General features: G+C 36.2%; 1 protein-coding gene across 2 annotated transcripts in view; it reads right to left on the bottom strand.

Moving 5' to 3' along the window:
* LOC127968017 (F-box-like/WD repeat-containing protein TBL1XR1) overlaps window positions 1-11157 on the bottom strand; it is a 54187-nt gene extending 43030 nt beyond the window's left edge. For both annotated transcript variants that reach the window (XM_052568852.1, XM_052568853.1), the window contains exon 1: window positions 10837-11157. The gene's annotated coding sequence lies outside the window, so the exon portion shown is untranslated. The remainder of the gene's footprint in view (window positions 1-10836) is intronic.
* Window positions 11158-23926: the final 12769 nt, after the last annotated feature.

Raw genomic sequence — 23926 nt, 5'->3', positions numbered from 1 at the left:
GCAAATAAAAAAATGTTTACTTGAAACAAGAAGCAGACGTACAATACAGCATTTTTGTCAGTCTGTCTGTCTGTGTGTGCCAGAAAATAATCTCCTTTCATAATGTTTACTGATAAAAACCTAACATGATAAAAACACATGCAAGAACCGCCTTACTGAGGTTGTATCAGATGAAATCTTTGAGGAAAATGCTGGGTTGCACACTAAAGGATTTCAATAAATTACAGAACCATTTAAGGGATGTCTGAGCTTACTGGACTGAACTGCTGGTTTTTAAAGATTTTTCTGGTTATCAAATGAAGGCATAAAACATTCATTCAATTTATCTCTTTATTATTTAAAATTAAACAAACTTATTTTTTGGTAAACAAAGGGGATTTACTATTAAAAATAAAACATGGAAAAAAATTTGTGTGATTATTCCTTAAATTATGTTCGTTTCATTTTAATTGTAGTAGTAGTGGGCTATGTACATTCTGCTGAACAATAGTAATAGATTTCTGGCAAATACTTTTATTTTGACGGGTTTACCGTTACAGTTCTGTGTATGTGATACTGCAGTCTATGATGCGATTTCCGGGATGCAGAAAACACGGAGGGAATCGCGGAATCCAGTCATAAAAACTTAATTTACAGTTTAACGTGATATGGCATGGAATTTGCCAAATTTTGAATTAATTAATCACATCACATACACAGAACTGTAAAGGTACGTCAACCCGTCAAAATAAACGTCCGGTAAGACAAGTATTTGCCAGATATACTATTGTTCAGAAGAATGTACATAGCCTACTACAGAAAAAAAAAAAACTTATTTTTTTTAAGGTTTAATCACACAACATTTCTTCCATGTTTTATTTTTAATAGTAAATCCCCTTTGTTTACCAAAAAGTAAAGTTTGCTTAATTTTCAATAATTAAAAAATAAACTAAATTAATGTTTTATGTGTTTAATGTTTAATGTGCATCTCAGAAAATGCTTTATTTAAAACCCCTACACAATGGCACTTAATTCATCTGTGAACTTTATTGTCATTGTTCACAGTACAAGTACAGACAGAGAAACAATGGGTAATAATTACATGTTTATTTTTGATGTATGCATTGCATTCTATGCATTTAAAAAAAAAAAAAAAGAAAGAAAAAAAACCATAGTTGTTTATTTTAAGAGACCCAGAAGTCTTATTTTCCCTTGCATAATTAATATTGCACTTTTAGCAAAAACACATTTTATCCAATTACTCGATTAATCATTGTAATTTTTGGTAGAAAACTCGATTACTCGAAATCAGTGTTCTAAACCAGTAGTCGTCAATCAAGTTCCTCGTGTCTCTATTCTGCACATATGCATCTCTCTCTCATTCAGATCATCAGCTCATCTCCAACAATGAATTGTTCCATTTATATGCTTATTTTCACATAGCTATGAGAAGCGTAATACATGGACCTGCACCAGGCTGCCGTACTGTATTAAAGCTTTAATCGGGATAAAACCATATATTAAAAGCTAACAGAAGCAGTAGCATTTACAACATTTATAACAGCATATCTAAAAGTATGAGACAACAACAAACAAAAAAACACACCATTAAGAGCCGTGCTTGCACAGGTTCTGTGGATCCTCTTCACTAATATTCTCTAGGTCTCAATCGGGCTAAAACTGATACGCAATATTGACAAAGCCATTGTTTACAATACAACCTGAGAACATGCTGCTGAGGCGAGGGGTGGGACATTTAGACGTCCACTTGAGGTGGTTTAGCCAATCACAACACACTGGGCTAGCTAACCAATCTGAGCCCACTGCATATTTCTGAGGGAGGGACTTCATAGAAGGGACAGAGTGGTGTGGAATAAAGATAAATTATGTGAATGAACGAATGAAGAAGCTGTAAGCTGTCAGACCGTCAGTAAACTCATGTGTGTGGGTGACCATGCGCAGCAGCCGTTCTTTCAGAGCTTCTTGCTTTCATTTAAATCTCACACAATCACATTCAAAATATATCATCGCCGTCTTCCACATGTAGTTCTTTTGTGCTTGAAGGCATTTTTTCTTCTCTACCCTTCAAGGACCAACTGAAACACTTCCTTCCAGTCGATCAGCACTTACTCTACTGAAGAAAATCAAGTAGCGACAGGATTTTAAAATGTTTATACAAACTGGGTACCATAGTATTGGTTCTCGCGACATCTGGAACACCCCTTTTTTGGCTGTTATACAATGTATCCATAATGAACTTTTCTGCAGGTTGTAGAATGGGAAATTTATCTTTAATTGTCACAGTCGATATAAATGCACAGAGGCATTGAAAGTTCAAAATAATATTGGGAGGTGGGGGGCCTCTGTAGCACCTAGGCTGCAAAAGCATGCATAAGTTTCCCAGAGCTAATGTAAGTAGCACCTCGGACCGCAAGAGTGTTGGGCACTTCTGTATTACTTGAAAACATGCATGAACACACATGCCAGACACTCTAAAAATAGAAATGTGTCAACTGCTGGACTTCTACATTTGATAAAGTCCTGTATAGAACTAATGCTTTAAGGCAAAAATGGGCTTGGATGAGTTTGCGATGGGCATTGAAGAAAAGTTTTGCAGATATTTAAGAAACATGCTAAGTTACCATACATGTTTATCTGAAAAACAATGCTACAGTCCTGCAAAGCGTCTCTACACAAACTATTGCATATAGCGCACATTTATCTAGGTCTAACATTTAAACATTGTTATATGCTTGAACCGTTTCATATTTATATTGAAATATAGATTTTATTTTAGGCAAGTCGTGATGATTTGAGAAGGCTAAATTTATCAAATATAGGCTCACTGTCTGCCGCTGGCAGCTTGGTCGTTACTTTAAGAAAAAAAACTACAACTTATATTTAACAAACAAAAAGTGCTCCAAATGTTTTTCTAAATAAACTTTAAAAAACTAAGCAAAATATGATCACTTTGCTAGTAGAATAGTTTGAAGCCCTTAAAACTCTTCATTTAGATTTTCTTTTTATTTAATTTATATTTAGATGTTTTAAGTTTAAATTTCAGCTCAGTGAAGCACTTTTAGCACCACCACTTTTTCAGTTAAGTTACCTTACCAAGTTACCAGTGCAACATGTTAGTCTAGAGCCATGTGCACAATCATGATTTTTTTATGACCGACTCCGATAACGATTTTTTAAGTGAAGTGAAAGTGACATTCAGCCAAGTATGGTGACACATACTCAGAATTCGTGCTCTGCATTTAACCCATCCAAAGTGCACATACACAGAGCAGTGAACACACACGCACACACTGTGAACACACACCCGGAGCAGTGGGCAGCCATTTATGCTGAGGCATCAGGGGAGCAGTTTTTGGGGTTCGATGCCTTGCTCAAGGGCACCTAAGTCGTGGTATTGCCAGCCCGAGATTCGAACCCACAAACTTAGGGTTAGGAGTCAAACTCTCTAACCACTAAGCCACGACTTCCCAACCAAGCTAACTGGCTGATTCCGATACAAATATTTGATGTTTATTTGGTATTTAACAGTTTTGGCTATTGAAAACTGTAACTGTAACCATCTGAAATTAACAGCAGTAACTGCGCAGTAAGTAGGCTACATCCAATACAAACATAGGTAGGCCTACTGACAAAAGCATTTAGCTTTTGTTTTTAAATTGGTTTAAAAACGTTAAATGAAAACATTAACTGTAACCATGTAATTTTAAAGTCAACAACTGCACAGTTCCACAATCCAAACAACACAATCAAAACACATGGAACACTCCATACAAAGATTTTACTTAATCAGCATTCAACATTTGTTTCGTTTTTAAATTTGGTGTAAAGAAAAAAGTTATTTAAGAATAAAACCACAGTAGGCTATATAATAAAATTATTCCAAAAAATGTTTAGAGCACAGAGTAAAACAAAGATGCTACAGCAGGTGCTTTTTAAATCAAATTAAGTCAATGTAATTTTAAGGTAAAATAAAAAAAATATTTATCCTATAGCCTACAGAACTGACGTTTACTTCTGGCTTTTCAAAAGTGCATGTGAGTTCTTTCAGCTTTGCCTCAAGTTAGTATGTTTAGTTTCTCATCTAGTACACGCGAAGCTGAGCTGAACAAATGTTCACCGTCTACGCTTGTGCAGGGCACGGACAGGTACGCTCACGCAACTTCAGCGAGCACAGGAAAGCAGCTCAGCTTATTTGTGCGCCAGTACAACAACGGCTGTTTGCTTTTTGGTATCTGTGCCTCAGACAGGTAGCTCTGCATTTCTAGTGCATACAGTTGCCGTATCCTTAATCACTTTAGATTTTTCTTCCAATATCTCATTGTGCATCACCAACAGTGAGCTTGCTCTGCGTGGTATTTTTTCTGCACTCTTCATTCCCATCAGCATATCTTTTCTCTTCCCTCAGTTCTCCTGTTTCTGTTTGGAACACCTTTTGAAGTATTTCTCGTACTGTGTGTTAGACTGCGTTGGAGAAATATAGATCATTGTACCTTTTTATTAAACAGACAAAAATGACAGATTGCAGCCTGTTATTACGAGCCTTATTATAATTATTATTATATTGTTGCCATTACCTTAGATCGAGGACAATACCCAGACAGTACAAGGGCTCCATGTCAACGTCCCTGAACCTTTTCTCAATCTCTTATAAAAGAGTGGATTTGAGTTTTAACGCCATGATCCATTTCTGCGTTTTTTTAGGAGACGTTTCAGTGCAACGAATGAGGGAATGACATCTGTTGCAGTCGCAGTGGAAGAGCTGATCTCTTTTGTAAGCTCCTCAAATGGTGCAAGAAGAGTCAATATGTTCTCGATTAGACACATTTGGTACGAAGTGAGGGTTACAGGTAATTTGTAGTCTGCAGCATATGCCCCCAAAGCATGCTTCTGCTCCATAAGACTTGACAGCATACAATACGTGCTGTTCCAACGAGTTGGGACATCTTGTCGTTTCCTTTTCTTCGGCTGGCCCAGCTGTGCCTGCACATTCTGAAGTCAGGAGTATGAGAGCGGCGAATGTTTGAAATTAGGGCTGTATTTTTCTTTTATTTTCAATATACTGGGCCATCAAACCCAGCATAGATATAAAGGGACAGCAGCCAATAAATACTGCTGTTGTCATTAATGATAATCAATCAACTAGTGTTGGGTGATATGGTAATTTTTTCAAATCGTCATATCGCCAGCCCAGGAGATCACCTATTCACAATAATATCGTGTGTGCATGCGTGGGGGGAAAGAGAGACACTCCATGTACTTTTCATACTTTACGTACTAAACATTTGACAGTCATTTCATAACTGTGTGGCGTTTTAAACCAGGGCTGTGTGGTTAATCGAAATCGAATCACAATCGCGTTGTGACATGGACGTGATATTACTCTGTTCCAGAGCATATGCATGACTGCTTTGAGTGGCTACCTTAATAACCAATATGCTGAGCGCACCTCCACTCCATTAAATATAAAGGTATTTAAAACAGGTGTTGCTAAGTCTGCAGTTGTTTTTCATGTCTGTAGGTCGAAGCGACAATACAAATAACGTGACATTTGGCCCTAAAATGAGAATTTTACCATGGCAACCCTGCCAAAAAAATTATATTTTAACCCCGGGAAGCAATTTTTATCGGGGAAACTCCTATAAACGTGATTGGGCTAGTTTTGAGAAGCAGCTGGGGAGCATTTGAACGCACGTGCTGGAGATATACTTCTAATTCACTGATTAGATGTGCATGAAAATCGCATTCGATTTTTTGTACAGCCCTAATATTTATTTATTTATTTATATATACATACATGCATACATACATACATACATACATATACACACACACCAGTCTGGTGAGTAAACTAAGCCAATGGCGATTCAGTTGCCAAGGTGTCTGTAGAGGGTTGCAAATTTATATATTTTTCTTATTGCTGATTCGAAAAATGTATTACATCATGTTGCTGAAAACTGTTGAATATTCACAAATAGCCACCAATGTCACATAAGGTGAACTGCAAGTTCCTCATAAAACTCTCTGCCTTTAAACATTTCCTTATTTCTCAAACAAAATGTGCCCTTTAGAGCACTTGGTACCGCTGTAGATTTACACGTTGAACTTGACCTTCAGGTCACAAAACAAAAGCATGCAACCGCGTGGATGGGGGGAGGGGCGCTACAGGGGTTTCATTAGTCTGTCAGAGAGCAGGAAGAGACAAACGAACAGCTAAAGCACAGGTCACAAATCTGCCCATCCCCCAAAAACCACTGCAGCGGAGCACATGAACAACCAGTCTGCAAGTTTAAACTCTCTCTCATGTATATTACCTTTAATCTGGGAATTAAAACCAACATGATGTGATATATGACTGCCCCTTGGACCTGTTTGAAGAATGATAAACACACAGTATATCACACATTCTGGTGATCATTCAAATGATCTAAAAAACAGATCTGTTATGAGAAAACCAGTAACCGGTGTTACTCATTGGCAAAGAGAAGGGGAAGTTGCTTTCTCAAGTTTTTCTTCCACTTACGGTCATATCTGTGTTTCAAAGAACCCGAGTCAACATAGACAAAAGGTAAACAGCCTGAGGTCAGACAACATAATGAGACAAGATTCGCATTCTAGTTCGGTAAAACAATGCCTTAAAGTTTGAATCTGCTTTACTGCCTTATATTTGTGCTGGTTAATAAATGAGTCATCATTTTAGAGTTCCTAAATAGTTGACTGATATTTATGATTTCTTTAAGGTAAGTTGCGCAATTTCAGTGCCACCAATTGTGTAAACACTGACTGTGTCCAAACATGTTTCCCATACTTTAACCCTAGGATATTCCATTGGTCATACACTGATAGTCCCGCCCAAACTTTCTTTTTGTTAATTCTATCTCTTGTACAGCATCTTGAAATACCTTGAAAATCATTCTAATAATATTACTATTCATATGCAATTTTGCCCGTAAATGATTTTCACTATATATTTAATAAACAGCCATATTTGTCATTTATTACTTTTTAGGGCTGTGAAAATAAATCGATGCATCGCGAAATGAAAAATTATTCAGCATCGATTTTGAAATTTCCCGAAAGCATTGCGAGTCGATTCGAAGCATAGTTTTGAACAGCAGATGGCGCTGCAGGCTTTAAAAACAGCCGTACTAGCCGTTTCCAAATCCTTACCCAAACTGAACCTAAAATAATCATTCACAAAATTCGAAAAGGTTTAAGTGAATTACACCCTGTGTTTATTACAACTGGCGTCAAAATAACATTGTGAGCCGGGGTGAAATTACAGACTTCTTCATGAGCATTTGAGTATACAGATTAAAAACTAGATAAGAGCGCCATCTGCTGTTAAAATATAAACTCAGAATCGATTCCAGAGAGATAAGCGATGCATTCGGAAATCTCAGAATTGAGCCACGAATCGATTCTGTATCGATTTTTTTGTTGCAGCCCCATTAAATTTATACTTCAGGTCGTATCTCTCCTCAACCTGAATTTTGTCCCCCACACAGTGATGTGCTATTTTTTATGCTTTCACAACACTGCAAAACTATGTATAACAGCACATCTGAACTTGAGCCCCTTTCACACTGCACGTCGGACCCGCAATATTCCCGTAACATTGCCTGGTCGCCTTCTGTGTGAAAGCAACCACGTCCCGGAATTGATTACCGAATCGAACCCGGGTCGGGGACATAGTAACATTGCGGTAATCGATCCGGAACGAGCGCTGTGTGAACAAAAGCCAGATCTAATTCGGTATCGAAGTGATGACGCGCGTTATCGCGCGACTTTTTTACCGGCTGTTTTGAAGGAAGATCAACATTCGCAACGAAAACATATGTGCAAACTGTAATGAAGCAGAGATCAGTTAGTTCCTCACTTTCCGCGCTGACACTGAGATCGTTTGCTTGCTTCAGTTAAAGTATAACGTGCCAAGCTTTGTCGACTCGTACATTACACGTCACACGCTGATGTCACGTGTCGTTACGGGATCTTCAAGGGTTGTGTGTGAAAGCACGCACATATACCGGGTCATCACTGGCAGTGTGAAAGTGCCAAATCTAGCGACCAGGAAACAATTACAGGAACACTTTACCACTGTATTTGCCGGAATGGCAGTGTGAAAGGGGCCTTGCTGCAACTGATACCTAAATTTAGTCAGCTAGCAGTTTCTGGGAATCATTCACAGAGGGAAGCTGACCATGGTGAAGTCAATTACACCAGGGATCGTCCTGCTCATCTACAGCGGGATGCCTCTCCCCCCACCCCAAACACACACACACAGGTCCATAACATGAGCCACGATAACCCAGATAGACGAGGTGCTGAAAAAGGATTCATCTGATTAGGTGTCAAATTTCACATACAGTAAGCCAAGCTTAATTTGAAAGTGATGCCATTTTTTGTATGCTAAAATACTTCCTTCTATACAAGCTCCATATTCTTACTGTAAATACACCACTCGATGGCTGAAGTTCTGTTTGTACAAACAGTGAAAGACGGGATAATATACAGAAACCTGTTTGAAAACAGTCATTTTTGCAATCATTTTAGACATTATCTACGTATTATATGTAGCACATCTACTACAAACAACTAGTTTTTTTTATTATTTTTTTATTTATACCATTTGTAACATTGTGAGACAAGATGCAAGAGCACGACACTCATTTGAATGTGTGGATGTAAAAACAGCACTTTAAAGGGGATGAATGTTAAAACCATTGAACCATTGTGTTTTTAAAACCTATATTTAAATATATTTTCAGCAAAGTGGAAATAATTTTATAACTGACAAGTATTAGCTACCTTTTTTCTCTCGCTCTCTTGAAAATATAATGTATGACATTAAAGACGAAACGGCCTTTTATTCCTGAAACGTTTTGGTGGTTTCACAAAAATTCCCCCCACTACAAAAAAACTATCCACTACCAAAAGACAACTCCACTGTAAATAAAAGGTCAAATGTCCTGTACACATGTAATACACGTATGACCTACTAATTTGTTTACCATTACAAAAATGTTTGCATTCTACAGTATCTACCTTTAATTTTAATGTAAAAACATGCCATTTTTAAACTGAATGTGCAAGGCATCCGATATCACTCGCGTCCAGTTATTTTAAAAAGGTTTACTTTCTTTAAAAAAATTATTGCTGCTTTCCGAGGACGACTAAAAATCTACTTTACATATTACATGTGTTATACTGTATCGAATTGCACAACTAGACAAGTTACAGCAACAGTGTTCGTGAATGACCTTGCAGGAAATAACACAGGCCTTGTTCAAGAAAGCATAGACCATGGCAGGCATTTTCAAGCTCACGCCACCATCTGCCCATCTCATCTCAACCTTGAGGCTCAACAAAAACGACACCGCACCGTAACAGAGCACATACTCAAACGTCAACATGTCGACTGGCTCGCTGTGATTCTGCTCAATGAAGGAAAGGGGTGGCAGGGGGAGCAAAAAGAGGGAAAAAGCGCAATGGATCGGATCTGTCTGTCCCATCCCCCACATCTCGCTTCAATCCACTCTCAGGCACTAGTTACATAACCGTGCCACTCTTCCACTTAGAGAGAGATGCAGATTTCAAACAAAGACTCAGAGACTCAAATCATCTACTCACAGAATCCAAGACAGGCTGTATTTAGAATTAAAAATGCTTTGTTTGTATTTTTAGGGTGTATTATTATAGGCCTAATTTCGGAGGGGAGTTGTGTAAAAATGAGCTAGGTTAACCTAACCCCAATAGTAAATTAATTTAAGGATTGTGAACTAAATAGGTTACATGTGAGCCATTACAATGGGAGTTTCCCAACACACATGGCCTTCAAATTACGCACACACACACACACAGTACAGAGCTCCCCACCCCCACAGTAGACTAAGCACTATAATCCAAATATCTCACACACATTCATCTTATATAGTAGATTTTACACTAATAATACAACTGTACTCTCTAAATGACTGTGAAATATAAAATAAGCCACAAGTAGCAGTAGTAGTAGTTTGTGTTAGTGTCAAATGTAATCGTATGCATTGCATGATCTGACAATAGCAGTGTATATAACTAGTGTGCATACTAAGAAATATCACTTCAGGTGTAAATAATTATAAATTCATGATCCTGTCATTCCACACACACTTGTTTGCCCAAACACTGAATGTGTGTTGAGCTCCCCTCCCCCACTCTCATAGAGTTGAGTGCATTGCCCACAACACTGTCATGTGCTCCAGCTCATCTTCATTTACAGTATGATTATAAACACTGATTATAATTCACACAATGTTCCAAAAAATATTAGATTTACTTATATAAGGAATAAATGAGTGCAACTCAAATAAACACCAGTGTTTTCAAGAGGTGTATAATTTATATAGAATAAAAGAAAAGAACAGTATTTATGTAAAAACATCAAATTGAGTAAATTTTATGATGCATATTAGAGTAAATGTTAAAATAAACTTCCTAATATTAAAATACCAATAATTAGTATACAATCAGGTGCAAGGAAGTCAATTTAATCCATAATTGACTAAAAACAGTGTCAGCATTAGATACTAATGTCTAATGAAATTATGTTTTGCACACACCTAAACTACCAAACAATCTGAAGTGGTGCTGCATTTACGCGGTCGCGCGTGCACACACACATATACACACACTCACACACACTGCTGCCCATCCCCCACCCAGCCAGATCCTCCAAAAGAAATGCCCTTGCCAAATTATACATCGCTATATATCGTAATTAAAAACACACAGAGGTACATCAAGGCACATAAGATGATATATTATCGATATAAAGAGTAAAATTAAGAAAACACTCACTTTAATACCCGGATGAGCGCGAGGGCTGCCTTTCACTGCTTGTGTGGAATTTCCTCCACCTCGATTATTTTGTCAAATAGTGCTCAAACAAACGTTATAAAGCCGCTTTGAGGCGGCAGATCGTCAGCTAAATTCCCAAACAAGAGTCCGGTCCCGTTCGCATCGGCGTGAAGCGGAATAAAACCGTTTAAAAATAGATTTAAGAGCGATTGAGGTACATTGTGGGGCTGTTTGCTAGTGGAGAAAGAGCCAAACGGTTCAGGAGCAGCCAACGGCTTCAGACACTCAAACACTGGAGAGGTGACCTTCCAGGCGAAAATGGGGGAGGCCTGGGCGGTTGTCTCTGCAGCTTTGTTAAAACTGAAGGAGGTATATCGCAATTACATGCCTGTTCGTTTCATCTTAATCGGCGTTTTACCATAAACTGTGGCGCAGGTGTATAATTTAAACTATGGGACTGTTTATGACACATAAATGGAGATATTTATATATTGTAAAATTACATTAAAAAGAGATTCTATCAAACATTATTGTGATAAGTTAAGATTTACCTTTTTGAATTTTTTTTTATAAGGTCATAAATTTTGATTATTGTTTGCTAAAAGAAGCACAACATTGCTAAATGTAATTGTTTATATTTAAAACTGAATACTTTGGTTTTTATTATTTGACTTAAATATTTTAACATATTATTCCACCTTAATGTACCAATTTGCTTGTCGTAATTACAATATTCTTTGTTTTCATGTATTTGTTACAATTATAGTTTGTAATAATATGTTAATGTTATATAATAATAAAATGTAAAAAAGCACAGTATGCAACAGTCGGTTACATATTTACATTGTATGAAAGTGCAAATAGCTGATGGACTATAGTCAGAGATATGGCTTTTTTATGTTTGTATGTATGTATGTATATATATATATATATATATATATATATATATATATATATATATATATATATATATATTTATTATTATATTTTTTTTTTTTACAGAGTATTCTGTTGAGTTTATGAATGCAATAGCCAATCAGAGTCAGACAGATGAGTCAAAACACCAGAGTTTTGTAGTTCAGTGCGATCCCTGACTGAATAATACTCTCTCGCAAATTCTCTCATCATAAACTACATGCGATGTAAGTTTAAGAGATTCAATCATCATATAGTGTAATAAATTAATAAATTACACTACCATTCGGTTGCTTTTAGCCTTATGCTTACACTCCCTGGCAATAAAAACTAAGTATATAATTAAATAAATTAGCTTGATTATGTTGTGTATCGGTTATCTCACATGCTAACGATAAGATGATATGACTATAGAGCATATTGCCCAACAGTAGTGCAACATGTATCAAGAGAAGTATTCATTTAGAAAAAAAAAATATATACTAAAAACTATCCTCTTCTTCACTATGTAAAAAGTTTATGTGTCATCTCAACTGTGTAAGTGTGATATCAAAATTATTACGTCCTGAGGTGATGCTCATGTACAATTTCAGTAGTTAACTTGAATTTGCATTAATCTTGCAAGCATGTGAAGGCAGCATTATGGTGTGTTCACGTCATTTCAGAATTACTGTATTTATATGTAAAATAAATAAATCAGTTTTCACTGAACTCATATAATTACATGGATTGTGACATCTAGTAAAATGGCGACTGTCTTAACAGTTAGGGATTGCTTGGTACCTCGACACATATTTCTGTCTGATTCTATTTTATTATAGCCTCTATTACCTCGTGTTATTTTTTTTATTCTAAAACATGTTACACAAACATTTAGAGGTGAACAACAAATTAATGTAATGAATAAATATTTTGCTGCCATCAACAACAAAGAAGCACATGGATCCATTTTAACGTTATGACTGTTGCCATAGTAACAAATGATTTCTGAATCTGACGACATGAACAGCTCTGAGTAGAATCTCGTAATTACAGTAATTCAAGATATGAACGCAGCATTAATTCTTGGTATGGGGCGGGCGAGGGGTACTGTTGCCTCCGAAATAAATGCTAAATATTATGATTATATAATTATTTGATTAATCATGTGAAAAATGAATTTCCCTTCATCTAGTCAGTTTTGTGATGTGTGTGTAATAAATATATATGTAAAAAGACTTTTTTTTGACATCTTAACTGTATTTGTTGGAGATTACTATATGTACCACAGAAGCGTGTCTGAACTTATACGCAAACACGCTGTCTGTTAAGTCCTTTAATGGGCAAAAATACATTTTGATACATTCTTTTTCCCTGCTGACACTCGTTTCTTACTCTCCTTCACAATCGCAGTGTTCAGGGTGGAGGGTTTGTGTCTGTTTGGCTGTAATCTTATCAAACCTCGAAGTGTTTATTCGGTTATGCCTCACAAAATAAATAATAAATAAATCACTAGATGGGGAAATTAGGTTATTTAAATAAATTATCTACTAACAGATATTGCAATACTTTAAAACATTGATTTTCCCCCTACACCACTACTAAATACCCAGCACATTTTCATTTTAAAGGGTTGGGGGTCACTTCAACCATCCATCCATCAATGTGCACGTCAACTTGAGATATTCATTACTTTAATCCAACTTTTTTTATTAATAAACACTGATAACTCAATAAATCATATAAAAATGGACCAAAAATGGCAAAAAAAATTTAAACTAGTTGTCATTTCACAGAAACAATAATAGAAAATGAATAGCAAAATTTTACACAACATTCAAAAACATAATAATAACAATTAATAAATAATACTAAAATAAAATAATAATGGTCACAAAAATAAATTACATTTCTTGTAATTTCACAGAAAATTCAAAGAGCAACATTATAAATATTACTAAAACATAAGACAATAGTTTAGTCTTCCAGAAAAATAAATGAAATTCCTTTTAATTTCAATTTCAGTTTCAATGATACCAAAGGAAAAAAAATGACTGTATAAATAATACTAAATATAATACTGAAACAACAAAAACTAAATAATTTAGTGTAATTTCACTGTTCATTAAAAGACAATAGTATAAATAATACCAAAGCACCAATGCAATAATATCAAAATTTCACTGTATAAAAGATATAAATAATACTAATAATGATACTAAAACAATAAAAACAAAATCATTTAGTCTCCCAAAAAGTTAATTAAATACCTTGTAATTTCACATTACATAAAAAAATTGAATAAATAATATCAAAGCGATAATACCAAAATCTCATAGTGATTTAAAAAAACAACAGTATAAATAATACTAAAACAATGAGAACAAAATACAAGTTTCGTCTTCCAAAAGAAAGCAAGGCTTCCAATTCATAGTATAGTGGTAAATTTTTCAATACAGATGTAAAAAAATAATAATAATAATTCTAAAGAAATGCATGTATTTTCGCCATTATAAAAATTAATTAGTCAATCATGGATCCAGCTGTGGAACTGCAGACAGCAAGATGGAGACTGGGACTCTCTCCCATGGCTGAGGTTTCAGTGGCTGTGCTAACAAACAAAGCTGTATCCGAAGCCTTGAAATCAAGAGCAGTGCAGCCATCTGGTCCTCCCTCACAAGGGACACTGATAAATTTCACATGATCCAGGAAGAGAGAAAGACAGGGAGGCCAGATCCAGCGCGATTGTTCGGAGCATGGCACAAAAGAAAATCCGCGGTGAGCTGTTGGAAACAAAGCAGGGAGAGGATGGGTGTCAGTGTTTAGTGTAGGGCTCTGGCTCAGGGACTGCAGGCTTCAGTGGCCATTAGTGTATACAACGTGGGAGGCAAAGGCAGGAGAGATTAGTGAATATTAAACAAATCTGTTTGTGTGGGTGTGCTGCCCAGGAGCATCTATAATTAAAATGCATGTTTGGACCAGAAAGGCTGTTTTGGTTAAAGGTGTGTGCGTGGTATGTTCTCTCCCCCGCCAACTAGTTGCTGCTCAGTGGAAATGCAATGAAAGCAATGAATGCTTGTCACACTGGAACAAAAAGGCTCCTCGCACAAGCCCGATTAGGGGTTTAGAGAAGGTGCCAAAAGTCAGAATTTGACAATTTTGTAGCCTGTCAATGTCTCAAAAGCACCCTGACAGGTTTATTGAAGGTTTCACAACAGAAATACTACTCTATATGGCTAAAATCCACCGGATGAAACAAAAAGCAAATTTTTTTCCAAGATCATGCTAATCAAAAGGTTAGCAAATATAAAAAGGCAAATATACAATTTTGAAATACTAAAAGGCATTGCAAAATTGTACGACGGAGATAGCATAAACTCATGTAAGCACATTAAGACAAAAGAACATGCTGAGAATAAGATGGCATACACTGTTGTTTTGAAAATTATGGTTTATTATCATGGAAAATAAAACACTAACAGAGATAAGATTACAAGAGCCATTCTCTAGTAGTTCTAAAGGCAATTAGCTTTTAATGAAACTAATGAAAGCATAATTCAGTGGTGTTAAACCGGTTTTGTTTCAGGATCCAGATTTTACAGAGGACAAATGGTGATTCAGCACAGACAGTACCAAACTGATTTATTGCACGTAAGTAAACAAAAATGTCTAAGTAATATTATTATACTATGAACTGCGTGAGATCTAACAATATCTTAAATGAAAATCTGAAATTTAAAGAAACATTTACTTTCTAAAGGTTAAATTTTGGCTTCATGCTCTCTGCAACCGATAATTCATCACACAAAACACAGTGTGGTCATTACAAACATTGTTTATTCCCATTGAAAACCCATCTTTACAGTTGGAGGTTCCCATTGACTTCTACAGAAAAAAAATACTATGGTTTGATTGCCAGCAATCTTCAAAATATCTTATTTTATGTTCAACATAATAAAGCAACTCATACAGGTTTGGAATGACATGAGGGCGAGTAAATGATATATATATAAATATATATATATATATATAAATTCCTGTCAACACACTAAACAAAAGCAAATTATTAATATAAAAATTATTTGCATGAATCTATTTTTATTTCTATCAACTACACAATTACATATTTAAATTTTGTATTCCCTATAATAGTTATTTTCAATGTTTTAACACATGCTGTTCCTGCAAAAGCCACTGCAGTCCCCCCCCCCCCCCCCCAAATGGCAGTAGCACAAATACAGTGTCATAAAAAAAAGAAAAAGAAAAAATCCACTCAAACACTCACATGTCCCATTTCCCAGATATATCGCATTAATATTACAGTAAGAATTACACCCCCATCAGCCATAAGTTCCTCATAATGGCTGCTGTGTGTAATATTTTACAGAGCACCATTAGCTGAGGTGTATGCGTATTTCTCTGTGTGTGTGTGTGTGTGTGTGGTGGGGGCTGGGCACAAATGTAAAATCTTCCCCACCCCTTCCCTCCTGTTATTTATACTGTCTAAGGCAGGCCTGCGGTTTTGGCAGACACTGAAAAGTATTTCCTGTTCAAAAACCACTTTTCAAATCCAGATTTGGCCCCTCTACCCCCCTACTTTCTTTATGATCGCCCTTCAAATTCAAACACTGCACATTCTTGAAGTCAAAACGTACTTCTGACAGTGAAAACGCAATCCTATCCCCTGTCGACGGCGATAGCAGCCTTTCTTTGCCGTCCTAATTGAGTTTACATGAGAAAAATGGGGTGAGAGCATTGTAAACTAGAGAAATGCAGCACAGCTACAGTTAGAGATGATGTCTGGGGCTGTGAGACTCTGCAGAATCCCACCCATCCCCCACACTGGCTTGTCAACTCATTTTTGCCTGGCTGGGCATTGCCTGCAATAGATTCCACCCCACCCCCCTCTCCTTTGCTCAGTCATTCAGACTTGGAAAGTCAATAACAAGCTGACATCATCATTGGTTTGTATATTACTCTGGTGCTCTCAGACCAGCAATCTACTAAAAGCAGATCACCTTTGTTTAAGGAACAGTTCCTGCAAAAAAATGAGCAGAAACAGGAAAAGCGTGAAGCTTTTGTTTCAGTGAGCTGTCTGTGGACTTAATTCCTGACCTTCACATTTTACATGTGGTATCATTTTGACTGGTCCAATAATCCTGTGGCGGGTGCATTGCCTTGGGGTGCAAGATCAGTTACTTTATAGCAACCATAATTTGAAGATAAAAACGTCAGTAGGTTTTATCAACCCCCATGTGACATGCAGCTTAGTTATGGACACAAACACAGACCTTGAAGTTTCACAAAAGTGCATTGCATCACTTTGAAATACGATGGGACGTTGTGAATAAAGGAACTGTTTGCATCAATAAACAATGTTTCTGTGATATATTCTTGGCTTGAACTAGCATTATCATGGCCACAGGAAATATGTTGTGTCATAACAAGAGCAAGATTGTCACTGACCTACTTTTATAATCGTGGACAGAATTGAATTGGCGAGCTTGTTTATGTAATGCTGTAACCTAAATGCAAAGAATGCTGGGATGAACAAAGGCTAGACTTCTGATTAGTGAATTATTTAGCCATGACAGTTTCTTTTACATTTGTTTTTCAATTCCTGTAACAGCAGCCAGGATGGGGGAGGGGGGTTTTACGTATATTTTGCTGCGAGACATGTTAATGAAACAGCAGACTTCTCGGTTATGTTTTATGTCCTCTACAGTACAGTAGTATTGAAAGTTTCAGATAAAACATAATGTTTAAATAATTTTAATGTTCTTATTATTGAACTGAGCATATGATTTTAATACACAACAGTAAGTTCCGGTTCTCAAATTTGATTGGCAGAGCAAATAGTATATTGAAGGCCATATTTGTTACATGTACATGATATTATGTGTAAAGTGAACAGAGTTTGGCAGTTAGGTAACCATCTCAGTGGAGATTTTGATTCTAAAAGCATGTTTGCAGACTTAAAAGGCACCATGGGAAAGGGGGCGCTGTTTGGAGGCTAATACAAATAGGTCATGGAGTCATAGGTCAAAGTTAATGTAACATGGATTTCACAAAAATATTAAGCACCACAACTATTTTCGCTATTAATAATAAGAAGAAGAAATGTTTCTTCAGCAGGAAATCAGCACATTAGAATGATTTCTGAAGAATCGTCTGACACTGAATACTGATGCTGGAAATTCAGTTCTGCCTTCATAGAAATAAGTTACGTCTTAAAATAAATTAAAACAGAACAATTGTTTAAAATTTGAATATTTCTCAATATCACTGCATTTTTCCATCAAATAAATACAGCTTTGGCGAGCATAAGAGACTTAAAAAAAATTCAATTGTATTTAAAAAACATTTCGAAACTTTGCGAAAACCTGCCCTCCTTAGTTACAGTTGCAATGTCTGACAAGCCATGCCTCTCTCACACTACACACCATGTTCTCACGCAGTGAAAAATACATCTCGGAGCAAAGAAAAAACTGACAACATGCCAACAGACAAGATAGTGAAATTAAACAAAGTCTCAGTTTTAAAATTGTGTCCTTTTTTTAAGAAATTCAAACAATAAATATAATTTTTTGGCTCTTTAATGTGTCATGAGAGATCACTGTAGTGCCTTAGTTCTAGAGGCATGTGAACCGATCGTCTTTTCATATTTACTTAAAGCACTAATAAATAAACAATAAACATGAATGAACATCATAACATATTTTATTTTAATTACAATTCTTCAAGTTTAAGTCCACCGAAATTAATCTACTCTCCTGTCTGATTTATTTGTTGGGCAGAACGCCTGTCAATCAAGCTATTTGAGAATGGTCAAATGTGACTTTTTATCTAATAACATGGCTAGCTGATTTATTATTTTAAAGTTGTTTCATGGTTACCTGTTCTATATTTTATTCTGCTATGGTAGGATACAACACAAAGAGACTTGTGTTTAAAGAAGAAGACAATCTGAGGCAATATTTTACGCAAGAGATTGCTTCATCAATATGTACAGCTCCTTTGTTAGCTTTCAGATTCAAAATAAAGTACTATTGTGAAACGTGTACATATGTGCAACACTAATGCCATGCACTCTTCAGATACATTCCATCCATACTGTATTCCTTACATTACATTTGGATGTACAATATTTGATTACAACAGACCTGCTCCTACCTCCTCCATAACGTCTGTTGGAATGAAGAGCACGTTTAGCTGTAGGCTGATCTAACCGAGGTGCAACAGGGAGCCCTACAGAAGGTCATTTGTGCCCACTGCTTTAATACTTTACAATTTTACAACACATCTACTATGTGCATGAGCAGAGGAGTCTTTGTGAAAGATGTTTTGTGGAAGTCGGCTTGAATCCACAGTCTGGTTTTGTGAATACACAACTGTTTTCTTTGTGTACATCTATCTATCTATCTATCTATCTATCTATCTATCTATCTATCTATCTATCTATCTATCTATCTATCTATCTATCTATCTATCTATCTATCTATCTATCTACTGACTTGCTTATATATTATAGTACTGAAAACAAAGAGGAAATGGTTGAGTCTGGGGCTCCAGAGAATAGCAAATCTTCTCCCTTAAAAAAAACTGCAGCTGCATTTAAAAAAAAAACAAAAAAACAAACACATAGAAATCCTTCCAATATGAGCAGCCTATTTACCCTGGCAGCATGAATAGTTCACCTGTAGTCTCCTGTGTTCTTTGACATCACCAGTTCAGCTGATCCAATCCATCTTCATGCCAGCTGAATCTTTAAAACGGAGTCTCTTCTTGAGCATCGTCAATGCTCGGTTCCAGATGCTATTGCCTGTACAAAGCCGAGGGCTGACATAGCCCCTGGAATGTGATTTAACACAGCTTATTTCAGCCGGCCCAGTGTAGACACACATGGTCAACAGAATTCCAATCAATTAGGCACAGTGGGGCTCAACATTCCAGTCTTTTGGGGTTGTTTTCTCACTCCAGCAGCTAACAGGGGAGTCTTATCCTCTCAAACCTGCCAGACACCAATACATCAAGAGGCCCCAGTCTCAGGAACACCTGTTTAAAGCTATATTTAATCCTGTGGAAACCACCTTTTATTTCTTTTTGTGTGAGGGTGCGGTTGCAATTGCTAATTGTCTTTCAAAGCTCACCTTAAAGTCTGTCAAACCAGGCTGGGCTAATCTGGAAACGGTGATGTGATGCTGACCATTGGGAAGCATGAGAAATGGCTGTGAAATTAAAAAAGGCATTGCATGCATTTGAAGATGAAAAAAGAAAGAAAGCACTCTTTCATTATATTTTTTCTTTCTTGATTCTCTTACCTCGTCATTTAAAATATTTAGAAACTTTGGTAAAACTTTATAAAAGCTTCCTTTTTTTATTTTTGTTTCTTTTTATTTAATTCAGCAAAGATGGATTAAATTGTTCAAAAGTGAGAGTAAATATCTTGGAAGAAATGTATCATTGTTTTCACAAATAAATTTGAGAAGCACAACTGTTTTTAACACTTCTATTACATAATAAGACATTTTTCTGAAAAAAAGTCACTGGAAAAGTCACTGAAAACTGAGGTAATTACATTTTAAAATATATTCAAATAGAAAACGGTTATTTTAAATTGTAATGATATTTCATAATATTACTTTTTTCATTGTATTCTTGATCAAATAAAATCAGGCTTGATAAGAGACTACTCTCAAAAACATTAAATTAACATTAAATAAATTAATTTAGGTTAATGCTAACATATAAACATTGTTTATTGTTAATTCATGTTGTACATAATCAGTGTTGGGAAAAGTTGCTTTTAAAAGAAATAACAATATTGTGTCACTCCCTAAAAAACTAATTATGTTAGTCACTTTTTATGGAAAGTAATGTGTTACTTTACTTTTTAGTTACTTTTTAAAACTAAAAAGGTCTTGATTGTCTGTTTTTAATATAGTAAAGTTATTATTTTACAAATGTAAAAGCCTTCGCGTAACTCGTGTTACTTGTAATGCATTACTCTCGACACCGAACATAATACATTAATGCCAGTTTATGATTGATTGTAAATGTATATATTAACATTAATATTAACTTTGATTGAAAAATGCAGTAAAAGCGTTGTTAAAGTTAGTTAAGGATACCTATTGCATTAGCTGATTTTAATAATTTGAACTGTATAGCCAGTGTTACTTTTAACCTTAATATTAGACAAGCAATGTGTTAATTTCAAACTGCTGAATGATTTCCATACTAATGGTACTCATCAAGAATGAGGAAGTTGTTTTGCATAATGTACAGTGAAGAAACAAACTATTGATTCATTAGGTCGCAGTAGCCAATCAATAGTTAAGAGTCTTCTCATCTAGATGCTTTTTTTGCCCAGCTCCTTCATTAGACCCACACGTGTTTTCACATTATGCAGTGAAAATGGTGCATACTAACTGGAGAGTATAGGAAATGACAATATTGTTTAGCTACTGGATAATTGCCAGTATTATCTCAATATGCATCATGAACAGAAATGAGTGGGTTGCTTTCAAATCCATTCCAACAAAATACTAAAATACGCATTCTACTCATTATAAAACATATTCTCTGACCCTAAAGCGCTTGGTATTGTTTGAGGACTGCTACTTCCCACCCTGAGGGAACCGGCAACTTAAACAAGCAAATGTTGCACACTTCCAGACTTAATGGTATGAAAATACAAACACAGGCAGAAATTTGTGTGACAGGCCATTTGGCAGGAAGAAGCCTGTTTTGCATGTTTAAACAGGGCAACCCGGAGGGGACTTTCGGTGGGATGGGGATGTCATTGACTTGTGGATCAGATTTCATGCATCCCTGTCTAAAGCACCAAGCGTGGCTACACAAACAAAATCTATCAAAGGGCTTCTTGCGATTATGCAGAATGGGGCATTGTTGGGAAAGCGTGATGCATGAGTTTTGGAGAGAAGGGGAACACTTCTTATTCTCCCTGCTCCCATCATCTCTTGTCTTGCCCTCCTTGTCCATCACAGAGGAGATGGAGGATGAAGATTGAAGAGGAGCACTCTGCTGGCAGGCTGCCAGCTCTGGCCATAATGAGATGAGGCTACTTCTTGTGTAGGTCAGTGTGTGCGTATATCCTTCTAGCATATTGTAAACTGTGCATATAGTCCTCTGAAAAGCTTTAAATTTTAGCAGTGAATGATTAAGTATAGAATGGAGAAAGCTGGAGAAAGCCATTTAAATTACAATTTAATTCTTGAATTTGAAAGGATGTAAAATGCAGGAATTTAAGAGAATTTAAATTGGAGAGTGAAACAAATAATTTCACACAGACTTGCTAATATTCATACCATCGGCACAAATGCATATGTGATAATAGTTTTAAACAACAGCTGAACTAACAAGGAGTTAATATCAAGTAACTTACATTTTAGACACAACATTGACAGTTAATTTGGTCAGTTTTTGCTATGCCAAGAAAAAGAGTTCCAATCAAAGTCAAAGCAACATCAGCAAATGTCAAGCAAGCAATGAACTGTGTTTTGAATCAGATGAGTGAATGATTCAAAAAATAATATGAATGTAATCTATATGAAGACCAACCAGCATTAGTTGTGCCATATTGCCATTCACAAATCCTCTCCCATGCCCTCATGGGATAGTAAAGTGCCTATTGGATGCACACTTCAGAATCTTGCTGAATCTTGCTTTTGCATAATGTTTTTGCCTACTATAATATAGAAGGGAAGTATGCATGTTCAGATGCAGCCAATCACTTGAGTGATTTCTGAAGAAATCAGTGTTTGAAAGAATTGGTTGAATGAATGATTGGATCAGATACTAAAAACAGGCACTTGTCGTCAACTACTGGTGTAATGCCAGTTTGACTGCAATATTATTTCTATTTCTAACTGTGCAAATTTTTTGACAGTGCTGAAGACAAAATTAGCAGTAGAGGTGTTTGTTTTATTACCAAACAAATAAAACAATAACCATATTTTCCGGACTATAAGTCACACTTTTTTTCATACTTTGGCTGGTGCTGCGACTTATAGTCAGGTGCGACTTATTCTACATTGAAGACATAGAGCGCCCTCTCGCGGCTGTAGACGGTAATGTTTTCTCTTGGTTCTTGGTTCTGAATAAATGCGACTTATAGTCCAGTGCGACTTATATATGCTTTTTTCCTCATCATGACGTATTTTTCGACTGATGCGACTTATAGTCCGAAAAATACGGTAAATGTCTCTGTTGTGCGACATTTAAAATTCTTTGAATTTCAGCAATTCACTAAATTCCCCTTCCAGTCATTTCAAATTCCATTTCAACATCCTGTGAAGCGTAACAAAATTGAGTTTAAATTCAAACGTATAATCTGAAAGTGATTCAGTTCTTAAATTATGTTTGTTTCTGCATTGTATTGCTTTTGGGGCAAAGCTGCTGAGAAAGATCCACTGCATCTTGCTCTATATTAATAATGATACAGTTTGAAGCCCTGTTATTTGATCATACTGTCATTCATTTTTCATTAAGCCTTGGCAGCAGCTCACACAATATCTATCGCAACAGTGACCACGGCAGCCTGGCTTTAAAATGAAGCATTTATATTACAGAGACCATTTTCAGTTAGCTGCTGAGTAAGCTACATGAGGAAAGGCTGGTAATTTCATGGCTGAAGGATTCAGACTACTTGCTGTTTGCATACTTAGGTTTGGAGGCCACAAAAATAAGCCCAGATAAACATTGACTGCTGCAACAGCTCTGGCAGGGATTTGCGAAGACATCGTGATGACGGCACGGCATGCTTCAAATGCGGAGGAAACCTCAGACGGCAATATGAATACATAATATGGATTCTGCAGTGTGAATGCACTGGACAACAAACATTTTCTTGCTTAACAGGTCATAGCCTGCACAGTTATGTAAAGTAGCCTATACTCTTTACTCAATGACAGCAGAACTGTAATGGGCTACGAGTCGTCATATGCAAACTGAAATCTCCACAGATGGCATTTGTGCACTGACCTAGTTAAACAGGATCTGAAAGTGTGTGTGTGAGCTCCCTTGTGGCTTCTCAATTAAAAACCATCCTCTGACTACTTTCCTTCCAAGGCTGTAACTTTCTGTGTGTGTGTGTGTTTGTGAAAGAGAGCTTGTGGAAAGACAATAATTAGACAACTATGAACTACATTTCAGCAATGAATGTAATGACAAA

Source organism: Carassius gibelio, chromosome B11 (genome assembly GCF_023724105.1).
Source record: "Carassius gibelio isolate Cgi1373 ecotype wild population from Czech Republic chromosome B11, carGib1.2-hapl.c, whole genome shotgun sequence".
Taxonomy (NCBI): Eukaryota; Metazoa; Chordata; class Actinopteri; order Cypriniformes; family Cyprinidae; genus Carassius; species Carassius gibelio.
Note: the sequence above shows the minus strand (reverse complement) of the source record. Positions and strands in the feature narration are given on the sequence as shown.